Consider the following 9,486-nt stretch of genomic DNA (forward strand, 5'->3'; position numbering starts at 1 on the left):
ATATTACACCACCCGCTTCTCTGGATCTCCAGCTTGCAGACAACAGATGGTGGGACTTCTCAGCCTTCATAATCACGTGAGGTAACTCCTCATAATAAATCCCTTAATATATCCCATTTTATATATCCTAATTGTTTTGTGAACTCTTAATACATCTGTCTTATTAGGGATATGTGTTTTAAATACCCTTGTTCTTATTCCTTTTTCATCTTGGAGAGAGGTTTCTAGTAACATCTCAGGGTGTCCCTTATCCTTTAGACTTTGCTTATTTATTATTTTTGTCAATGGTATGGATGAAAATATGCACTGCAAATATATGTTGGGTCACTTAATTCAAGATTAAAAAGTAATATGAATAAGTATACAAAATCAAATTTAGCAGGCAAGCATGAAGTTCTATATAGAGGGTTAAGATAGCCAAACTTGAAACACATGTCACAATGCTGTATAAGTTTTGGTTCATTTGTCTCAGTCTCCCTATATAAAGGAAGTATAAGATGTTTATATTTTCCTCAGTATCCTAAGCAGCTGTAATAGTACTTATTAACTAGAATTTATTTAATAACAAATGTTAGATGGATTAATGGATTAATGAATAAGTGAATATAGAATGAAAAACTTAGTATTTTATTTTGTAAAGATCAGAATGAATTAGTTCACTATAAGCTAAATTTCTGCTGGTAACTCTAAACACAGGACAAAGCTGTAGTAAGATTGATAAAATTATTGCATCATAAAAGAGTGATTAAAAAATTAATATATTGTCGGTCCATAAGCTGATTATGATTGTTTTCTGTGGCTCTGATTTCAAGGAAGACGTTAACACAATGCAGAGTATCAAGAATAGTGCTTCAAAATGTAAGTGCTTTGAAATTAAAGAAAAATGTAGACAATTTTAGGATAGTCGTTGTTTAATCCAAAGGATAAAAAATAAGAAATTGGCCCTTGCATATTTAAAGGCTGCCAAAGATAGGTTATAAATTTTGTAGCTCTCTTAAATTAATTTCATTTAAAAGTGATTGATTGAAAACTGAGATTTAAGAGAGAAAAAAATCTAAAAATTCCATAAAAGCCAATTAATCTCAAAAAATAAAAACCACTTCATAAAGAATATTAGCAGTAGTTACATTGGCTACTTTGCAAATTTGTGTACTTTTTGCTTAATAGGTTTTCATGATCTGAATAATTATGTATAATCCTACTGAATTTATTCTATAGCCTATGGTTAATTTTGGTACTTGAACATTGTGAGGCGAAAACACATGCATAGTTGGCGTGGTTATAGTAAAAGAACATGGTTGGGAGAAGCTTTTTTAATAAAAGGGAAAGTCCTGGGTAAAAAAGCGCCATAGGCATCCAAATAATGATGTGAGGTCAGAAATATGAGACCTCACACAGAGATGTGGACATGTTAATAAGTCAAGAATGCTATATCTTTTAAATGGTAAAGTGGTAAATGGTAAAATACTAACTGTGGATGGACAGAACTAACCAGAAGGAAGATTGAAAGTAGAAATTAAGGAATAGCCACCATTTCTTGACTGAATATTTTGAACATGGAAGTGAACACTATTGAGAGGTATAGTACCCGTGTGTGTGAGGAGCGTACATACTAGCTTAGATATACAGACCTTAATTTACGATGGTTTGACTTAATTTTTTTCAATTGTATGATGGTGCCAAAGCAATCACGTTCAGTAGAATCCATACTTTGGATTTTGAATTTTGATCTTTCCCCAGGCTGGTGATACGAGGTAGGGTACTCTCTCGTGATGTTGGATAGTGGCAGTGAGCCGCCGCAGCTCCCAGTGAGCCATGGGATTATGAGAGCAAACCACCAATACACTTACAACTATTCTGTGCCCATAAACCATTCTGTTCTTACTTTTGGTACAGGAGTCAATAAACTGCATGAGATATTCCACACTTTATTATATAATAGGCTTTGTGTTAGACGACTTTGCCCAACTGTAGGCTAATGTAAGTGTTCCAAGCATGTTTAAGGTAGGCTAGGCTAACCTGTGATGGTTGGTAGATTAAGTTTATTAAATGTATTTTTGAAATGATATTTTCAGTTTACGATGGGTTTATTGAGACGTAATCTTATCGTAAGTCAAGAAAAATCTGTACTATGAGATAAATCTCAAATGATACTATAAAAATAATCATGATTTCAAACATCAGGTCTTATTTTTTTATAGTTTCACATTATAATTGACTAATTTTAGTCAGTATCTTCTAACGGTCAAATAATGGCTGATAAATTTCATCAGGTTAAGATGCTCAGAAAAATATGAAGCTTTTTCTTTTTAGTCTGAAATGATATGCAAAATACCTCAGTTACTGCATGGCACACAGGAATTACTCAATAAAGTATTAGCTGTCCTCAGCATTATTGCAGTACTTCAGGAAGCAGATGACTGAGCCTTAGATGTGAATAATGATGATGGAAAAAGCAAAGAAAGACAACTAGAATAGACACTATTTGTAAAGAAAAAGTATTGACTAAAAGTTGAGGCTTAAGAGAGGGGAAAAAAAATTAAAAACAAGCAACAAAATCCAGGTAACCAAGCAGAAAAGTCAAAACAGTGGTGGTGCCACTAACAAGTGGTAAAATGGACATACCTTCCTTGCTCAGTACTCACCATGTTAGGACTCATGTGCTCAAGGGAGTTAAAGCAAATACAGACAGAGCCTGGGAAGTGACAAGAGGGACAGTCTAAAGATGAAGTTGGAAAAGTTAGTCGCTCACAAGATATTGTTGAAAGAGCCTAGGAGGGAGTGACGTTGAATTTATGAGGAAGCTGAGACCAGAAGTTTGAAAAATGTTGACAACATTGAGCATCCTCAGAGGTAAGAAAACAAGATGGCTCAGAGTTCAGTCAGAAAAATAAGAGCATAGGATGAGGTAGTACAAGGAAAATGATGCAATACCGAGGAAATAGAGGTTAAAGATTTCTCAAAGAAGGGAATGGTTAGGCATACTAAGCACATGACATAAATCATTTTTTTTTCTGCCTGCCTAATTGTTTTCCTAATCTCTTAAAGAATGCTGACCTCCTCCCAAGGACACATTCCAGAAGTTAAAAGCATTTAAATTCCTGTGAAGTATAATAAAACACATTCAAATAGATTTTTACAAAAATAGAGCTATATAAAACTGATATTTATATAAATGTTGTTTTCTTCAAATCACAGTATTAGCATATAAATCTTGCCAATGCGTAAAGTAATTTGATGAACATAGTGCAAATAAGATGAGGAAAGAAATTGTTAATCTAACCAGCAAAAATATTTAGAATTGTGAGAGAACTTTTATTTAGTCATAAAAGTAACTTTTATTCATTTAATGAAAAAGTATTTTAAAAAATTTACTGAGCAACCTATTTTAGGGCCAGCATTGTTCTTACAGAGCAAACATTCTAGAGTAGAAGTCAATTAATGAAAGAATGAATGAGCAAGTAAGCAAACAATATCAATAAGATAATTTACTATAGTAAGACATTCCATAGAGGAAATAGAGCAGGGGTAGAGATAAAGTGGAGGGGACTGGGCTGAGGGGCTATTTTCAATAAGGGACCAGGGAAGGTTTCTCTGAGGAGATTACATCTGAACAGAGATGTAAATAATGTAAATGAATGAGCCATTCAAATATTTAGGAGTAGCACCTAATATCAGATACCATGAACATCAAGTACAAAGGCCTTTAGATGGAAGCACACTTGGTATGTGTATAGATCAACGTGCTGGCAAGAAGCAGGCGGCACATGAGAAAAGACTAACTTAAAGGAATTTAATGGAAGGGCTATTTGGGACTAATAAGGCTTGGTGAGGGACACTCAAGGACTGGAAACCATGAGAAACATTTAACACTCCTAAATCTAAAGGGGCAAAAAGAAGAAACAGAGTCACTGGAACCTAGTGAGAGAGTTAGTGGCTTAGAAGAGGAGTGTCCTCCAGGAGCTTAGCTATAAACAAATGCAGCCGTGCCGGGATGACATTAGGGGGGAAGACTAAGGGACAAATACCCCAGGCTCTCTCTCGTCCAGTTCTCCAATCTCCTGCCCTGTCCTGCTATTTGTTGAACTCCAGAAAGCCAGAGGGTAACGGACCTCAGGTAATTAGACCATAAAGTGCCTCCAGCAGGGCAGAGAAGGGAGAAAAGAGTAATGCATGGGGAAGAGGGGCTGATGGGGTGCAATCAGCACAGGGAGTATGAGAAGACTCAAAGAGGCTAGTGTGGCTGCAGCTCCGTGAACAAAGGGAACCCTCTTGGGAAGTAGGCAAAGTTGAGCCTTACCATCTGATCGGAAATCTCTGGAATGCTCCATTTTAAAAGATCACTCTGCTATGGTCTCAAGAAAAGCATACAGAGGGACGAGCATCTGAAAGCAGATAGAGCACTTAAGAGTATGGCAGTTGATGGGGAGGATACGAAAGTGCTAAGAGGTGGATTAGACTTTTGAGTTATTTTGACATCATCTGATTTGAAATAACATCACATACAGATTCCTATCTTGTATAATAATACCTTAAAGTCAATTTGAAAATCTTTTAATGAGTACCTGCTCTGTCCCAGGCAATGGGATAGAGAACTTCAGAGCAAAATAATACACATTCCCTTCTTAAAGGAGCTCACAGCCTATCAAAGGAGGCAGAACAAATATAACAATTACAAAAACATGTGCATGCTTCAACAGTAAAAATGACAGATGTCAAGGGCATCCTGTAGCTTCATTGGAAGGTGTGTTAGTGTCATTGACTTTTCAGATGTTTTGCATACAGGTTAAGCAGATTACTGAGGAAGGGGGACGAGAAGTGGGAAGGATAACTGAGAAGAAAGGGTATGTTGGCCAAGAATCAAGTGTGCAAAGTCACAGGGGCCTGAGCAAGTGGAGAAGAGAATCCAGGTCCCTAAGTCAAGGAGGGCAGGTAAGAATAGACTGCCTCAGAGGTGCTCAGCTCTTTCTCCATATTTGGATCCCTTGGGTGTTTTAGAAATACGTTTGTATAGATCCTTCCTGGAGACCAATTAAATCAGAATTTCAGGCAGAATGGCCTGGGAGCATGTGTTTTTAAAAAGTTTCCCAGGTGTTTTAGATGCAGAGCCAAGGCTGATAGCAGCTATCTCTAAATCCTGAAGAGCCTGCATTTCCGAAGAAGAGCCTTAGTTTTATTCTGAAGATTTGAGAGACATAGCAGTGTAAAAAAAGATACAGTGTAAAGGAATAAAATTAGAAAAGGGAAGAAGCCCAGTTACAAGAGTATATAAGACAGTCCAGGTGAGAGGCGACAAGGGATATACCAATGGCAAGAGAAATGAAGATAGACAGGGGTGAAAGATTTCAGCGATAACTCAAGAGTGTTTGGCAACTTATTGAATGCAATTGGGGCAGGCAGTGAGATGAATAGATAGGGGGTGATGATGAAGCTGGAACGTCTGGCTTCGATGACCAGGTGTGTGATCTCAATAACCAGCATATGGAAAGCAGGAAGACGAACAGGTTAGAGCAGAGAGTATGGGAGTGGGACAAGAGGTGGAGGTGAGGAGTTCAGTAATGGGCATATTGAGTTTGAGATACTTTGGGACTTCCCACTGGAGAGATCCAGAAGGGAGTCACACATGGTTCTCCAGCTGAGAAGAGATGTTGAAAATACAGGTACAGATTCAAGAACCATAAAATTACATGAACCAAAATTGTAAATAAAATCACTTACAGGAAGTATATATTATAAGAGTAGAGAATGGAGTACCAACTCCTGGAGGGGGGCCCTTAGAATTTAAAATAGATGACAGAAGAGAAGGCTAGAAAGAAGGATGGTGTGTGACTCTAGAGGCATAAAAAGTCAAGCAAAATGGCATCACAGAAGCTTAAAAATGAGAGAATCTAAATAATGAGTGGTCAATATTCATTTATACACTTTAAAAAAAAAAAAAAAAAAAAAAACAGAAATTCAAGTTTGTGAACATACGGAGCCAGGAATCAAGTTAGGCAAAATTTCCAGGTGGACACTAGGCATCTTGGGAAGGACAACATTCAAGTCACTTGGGATTGTCCCACACATTACCCGGAATTTAGCAACATGGCACATAGGATCAATTTCAAGCAAACCGAGTTCAGTGATTGTGAATTACTCATTTTTCTATCCTTACTCCCCCAATATACATACCACGATACCTGACTTATGGTGAGTGATTAATATATCTCTATAACTTTCATTTTTCAGTGGCAAAGTGAAATGGCTAAAAGGAAAGATGCAAAGTACCAGCCACTGAGCTGTTAATGTTATATTGATTCTTTCGTCCTGAAAAACTTCTTTGGGAATCTCAGCTTGGGAATAGTGTATTCCAGGTCTTGGGTATCTGAAGTCATAGTAAATAAGAAGATTTACTTGCCTGGATTGCAGAGCGCCCATGCATTTTTCATGGAAGAGGGAGTAAGAGAATTTCCTAATTAAAATTTGAACAAGTAGAGTCGGACCGAGTCGCCGAGGCACCGCCCGCGCCCCGCCGCCGCGCCCGGGCATCTCCTGCGCCGCCCAGGAGAGCGAGCTCCGAGCATCTCGCGTTGCGGCCTCTCCTCGGGGCCAGGAGAGGGGAAGGCGAGTGCGAGGAACCCCCCGGCCCGAGCTCAGCCGCTTCCCGCCGCCCGAACCACCATGACCCACTTCAACAAGGGCCCTTCCTACGGGCTCTCGGCCGAGGTCAAGAACAAGATTGCTTCCAAGTATGATCACCAGGCAGAAGAAGATCTTTGCAATTGGATAGAAGAGGTGACAGGCATGAGCATTGGCACCAACTTTCAGCTGGGCTTAAAAGATGGCATAATCCTCTGCGAACTCATTAACAAGCTACAGCCAGGCTCAGTGAAGAAGGTCAACGTGTCCTCCTTAAATTGGCCTCAGTTGGAGAATATTGGCAACTTTATTAAAGCTATTCAGGCTTATGGTATGAAGCCACATGACATATTTGAAGCAAATGATCTTTTTGAGAATGGAAACGACCCAGGTTCAGACTACGCTGGTGGCTCTAGCAGGTCTGGCTAAAACAAAAGGATTCCATACAACCATTGACGTTGGAGTTAAGTATGCAGAAAAACAAACAAGACGTTTTGATGAAGGAAAATTAAAGGCTGGCCAGAGTGTAATTGGTTTGCAGATGGGAACCAACAAATGCGCCAGCCAAGCAGGTATGACAGCCTATGGGACTAGGAGGCATCTTTATGATCCCAAAATGCAAACTGACAAACCTTTTGACCAGACCACGATTAGTCTGCAGATGGGCACCAACAAAGGAGCCAGCCAGGCGGGGATGTTAGCGCCGGGTACCAGGAGAGACATCTACGATCAGAAGCTAACATTACAGCCAGTGGACAACTCGACAATTTCTCTACAGATGGGTACCAACAAAGTCGCTTCCCAGAAAGGAATGAGTGTGTATGGGCTGGGGCCGCAAGTATATGATCCCAAATACTGTGCTGCTCCAACAGAACCTGTCATTCACAATGGAAGCCAAGGAACAGGAACAAATGGGTCGGAAATCAGTGATAGTGATTATCAGGCAGAATACCCAGATGAATATCATGGCGAGTACCAAGATGCCTACCCCAGAGATTACCAATATGGCGACCAAGGCCTTGATTATTAGATTCACACAGAGCAGCTCAGTATTTAGCCATTGTTTTTATTCAGTGAGAACCAAGCTAGCCTTGAGTAATTTTTATCTTGTCTTCCTAAAACACTATTATGCTTATTGTACCTAAAAGAAATATTGCCTTACATACATTCCTTTTTCCTTTTCTGCCTCTTCCCTAAATAGTTGCCTTTTAGTGCTGTAACAGTTAAATCCTACAGCATAACCGATAACTTTCATATGAAGTAAAAAGGAATACTGTGAAAGGGGAGTACTGTTGTACAGTCAATTCTTTTATGAAAGATCTATGCATTTTTACAATCTTCTACTTAAACTGGTATTTTCAAACAGTAGGAAACTTTTTTTTTTTGTTACAGTTTAGTATCTCGTTTCTACGTGGAAGACTAAACTCATGCTTATAGCTAAATGTGGTCTTTGCCAATTAAATTTAAGATGCAGCATTTTAGAAATTTACATATCAATGTTTCTACAGTATTGTTTGCTAATTTTTAAATAAAGTCATGATCAGTGTGCATTTGTGATTATATGTGTACTCATTCTCTTACCCAAGCTGACCAGATCTTTTCTGAGTGGTGTTTCTGAAGGGGCATGTACAGTCGGCCTGCAGACATTTAGGTCTGGGGGTGCCTCTGCTCTTCCTGTTTGTGCCAATGTATCAATGTAGAGTTGCTCTGTTTTCTTCAACAGTATTTATTGCTGCATTTCTCAGCATAAACTTATCCCATTGTATTTTTTATAAATAAATATTTTTTTTGAACAACAGCAAAAAATTTGAACAAGTAATATGGCTCATTTTTATATACAAGAGTCTGCTCTAATGCTTATTAGTAAGGATTTAGCTGTGATTTCTTAATTTGAGTTCCCTAATAAATAAAACAGGACAGTTCTCTCATACTGATCACAAGAATGACATTCGTAGAAGGATATTTTTTGGAATTTTATCATCTAGTACATCTGCAGGAAAATTTAACACTTATTGAAATGCCATGCTAGTCACATATTCGAGAACAAAGAGGAATTTGCCTATCATATATTTTAGCTTTTTAGTCTTTTTCCCTAGATGTTTGTTTTCAATCCATTTTGGTCCTCAAGATATCAAGAATTTTAAGACACGTTTATGGGTTTCTTTTTTGGCCAACTAATTGTGCTTTTTGAGTTTCCTCTCCCTGTTAGTGCAAGAGTAGTTACTATTTGTACTTTTAAACTGGAAAAAAAAGATTGTGAATTTTACATGTAAAGACTCTTCATTAATCAGTATAAATTGACAATTTCAGAAAATCAAAGTTAAAAATGTAAGAAATAAAGGGATCATTTATCTGCTGAATCTGCTTCCAAATAAAACAACAATAAATCCCATACTGTTGTGAAATATGTGAGCTGGTAAACGCTTCATGTGCTTTGAATAAAATTGCACTTAAAATTCTAGGTATAATTTATAACAAATACTTTTTTCCAGGTTCACTTTTATGACAGGATGCATTCTCACTCAATTACATATTCTCTGCATTTTCTGATTCAAGATATTTTCACAATTCTAAAGGAGAACCAAAATAGAATAATAATTACAAAACAAAACAAAAAGAGATTGAGGAAGATAATTGAGCAACTTACTGTCAGCAACTAGATTTTTAAGGAACAGAAAAGTGCACTGAAAATACTGTCTAGTTATTTAAACTAGGCTAAGATCTGAGTGTATGCTCTATGTGTGTCACAGAGAAAAAAATTACCTTTTGGGGAGCAGAGCAAATTTCTAAGATTTATTGTTTAACCACAGGAAGACTCAGTAACTTTGTATAAAATGTATACATTTAATGGAAAGTGTCCTATGCTTC

General features: G+C 37.7%; 1 pseudogene; it reads left to right on the plus strand.

Annotated features, from left to right (window-relative positions):
* Positions 1–6,494: 6,494 nt before the first annotated feature.
* LOC100068798 (calponin-3 pseudogene) lies at positions 6,495–8,168 on the plus strand (annotated as a pseudogene).
* The last annotated feature ends 1,318 nt before the right edge of the window (positions 8,169–9,486 follow it).

Source organism: Equus caballus, chromosome 26 (assembly GCF_041296265.1).
Source record: "Equus caballus isolate H_3958 breed thoroughbred chromosome 26, TB-T2T, whole genome shotgun sequence".
NCBI classification, from domain to species: Eukaryota; Metazoa; Chordata; class Mammalia; order Perissodactyla; family Equidae; genus Equus; species Equus caballus.